Genomic DNA, 2,817 nt, shown 5'->3' on the forward strand with positions numbered 1-2,817 from the left:
CAAGACGCCAAGACCATAGAGTCCCTGCATGGCCTGCCACTGTTTCCGCGCCGCCGCCGCCACTCCCGTCCCCTGTCATCTGGTTCTCCGTTCGTCCGCGAGAGGGCGAACGGCGGGCTGGAGTTGCGAATACCTCATGAGAAGATCACACCCCTCTCCACGAAAATCTGATGACCTTGACTCGGACAAACTTTGTGTAGTTGGATCGGCGTGGTGCATCGAAGCCTCAGAATTTCCCCATTGAAAGGGGTGGCTGCCGTCTTCTATCGTCTTGAGCATCTCGAGCGAAAACGGAGAAAGTTGTCTCTGCTGTCTCGGTAAACCCCGTATCTCGGTGCGTGTAGGGCGACCCTATCCCATGGTGCCCCGCGACTGCGCGACAGTGTGGGAAGTGTATTAAGCATGGGTTCCCTGGGATGCGAGATGCCGACGCCAGCATATCGGCGTCGGCATCTCGGATCTTTTAGACTGCGCCCTTACAGTTTTAAATAGGGAAGGATTCGGAGTCACCACTCTCCCTCTTTCGCTGTCTTTAGTGTCACCTGCTAGACCTGTGCCTCCCCCCCCCCCCTCTCCCAAACAAAGAAACAACAAAAACAAAAACACGCACGGCGTTTCTTTTTTTTTTTATAATTTGTAATGCGCTTTGCTTGCTGCCTTTCTGGATTTTTCTACTGGTCTTTTGTTCGTATCACTTGAAAAGCTGCTTTAGTCATGTCGGCAGAATTTTTCGTTCACCCAGTACGGCCAGACCACACTGAAGAAAAAGAGTGCAGCCTTACACGCTTGTCACATATAATGCATTCCAAAACTTCGGTCCGACGTACAGCGCACTACAGACGAACTGACGGCCCACACTTTCATGAGGAGCTTGAGAACGGTACAATATAAGTTATAACGTATTAAAAAGCCAAAGTACCTATACAAACACTATAAGAAAAAGACATTGAGGTTTTGTAGTAGGGCCAATAAAAACCCGATTGTTTTTTTGTTTTTTTTTGCAGTCAGTAGCACGTACATCAGCCATTTTATTAAGTTGTACAACTCAGCTATCAAGGGTCTCGTGAAAGTTAGTACCGCCAGATTAACGTCAGTGCGCCGTACGTCGAATTGAAGTGTCGGGGTGTTTTATATGTCACAAGGGGTGTAATTGCTGCACCATTTTTTCTTAGAGTCCATGACCAACCGAATTCAGCATGCTTTCCGGATTATGTCCATGGGCACAGAAATAAAAACATGATGCTGATGCTGATGATGATGGTGATGGTACTGCTGCTGCTGATGGTGATGATGATGGTGATTGTACAGTGCTCCTACTGTGGAGGTGCATGCTTCGCGGGCAATGTTTAGGCAATTCTGTTCCGCGGAGCTTGTACCCAAACCCAGTTGTTCGTGCTCCACAAAAAGAGAGTGCTTTTTTTCCTCAACTGCACTCGGCTTACCGACACGAACCTTGTACCTGCACCCTCCCTGCGTGTCCCTGGATAGGCATACATGTATACTTCTCTCGCCACTAAGCTGACAGTTCCGTTAAAGCTCTACGTAATCGTGGCACCAGTAATACGCTTATCCTTTGTCACGTGACCACGCTCCTTCCGCCTCCACCCACGTGCGGGGAGTGGGCCGGGGTCGGGTGATGAAAAGGGGTCGCTCGATCGGACCGACGAGACCCTAGCTCCCACCGCACTGTCAGCCTCGGGGGTGAACGGAGTCTACAATGGCCTCGTGGGGCGTTCCGCGGACGCTGGAGCCGAGATCACGCGAATTCTTAATTAGGGTCCGCGCCTGCGGGGGGACGTTAGCGCGCGAGCCAACACCGAGTGCGGCCTTAAGCACACAGCTGACCCGGAAACGGCCGATTGGCCCCGGTCTACAAATCGACGCGCACGTTGGTCCGGTTGCCATGACGACGCCATTTATACATTCGGAAGTGCAAGTTGATTAGAGAACGTCCTCTGCCTACCGAGTCGTTTTTAAAGATTATCTTGATGATCACCGAGACCAGCTCATTTCAATTTGTCCAGGCTAGACCCAACAAATTCTTATTGTGGACACCAAAAACTGTTCTGACCGTCTACTTTCCGGCAAAGCACTCGATAGAGCCAATCACTGCACTCTATACGCAGAGAACGTGGCAAATGACGAACTCAAAATATTTTTGGACCTATAAAAACGATCCGCGTGGCGGAACTTAGCATGACCTATCACAATGCTCAGCATCACAAAGGAAACTGCTGGTATTTTTGTTTTGTTTTTTTAAGTCCATGCGCCGATAAGCTGAGGGAGAGCAGGCAACTAGAGAGCACGCGGACGTCTAGAACGTCGAGCTTTGGGTCTAATGATTAATAAATAAACCTAAAACTGTTTTTTTTTTTTTTTGTCTTCACTGCATTTGTCAGTCGCGTTCAAATGGGAGAGCCAGAAGCCGAACGCCGGCTCTCTGCTTTCTAACGCGTTCGATGAGTGCAGTGGAGACAAAGGCTCCTAGCTTTAGGTCTTCCCACTAATTATTCTAACCAGAGCCAACACCCAGGACTCGGGGTTCTGACGTCACTGCGCGCTCTAGCAACACTTCCTGGATAACAAAGCCCTAGTGCTTACAGAGATGATGTCATCAGCGAAGACCAACACTCTGAAGACGCGAAAATGTCAGCAGTACGGCTTTGTTTTCTAGGCGGTGTTGACTCCAGTCTCTTCCTCTCTATCAGTTTTTCGGCGCATACATGTCTTCAGCCCCGTGTTCAAGCGATCTCCGACCGTAGATTGCGGCGATTGGGTCCCTCGAGTGCTTTGCAGGAAAGTAGACGTTTCAGAATG

The sequence above is a fragment of the Ixodes scapularis genome, unplaced genomic scaffold (genome assembly GCF_016920785.2).
Source record: "Ixodes scapularis isolate PalLabHiFi unplaced genomic scaffold, ASM1692078v2 PGA_scaffold11__112_contigs__length_91849675, whole genome shotgun sequence".
In the NCBI taxonomy this organism is placed as follows: Eukaryota; Metazoa; Arthropoda; class Arachnida; order Ixodida; family Ixodidae; genus Ixodes; species Ixodes scapularis.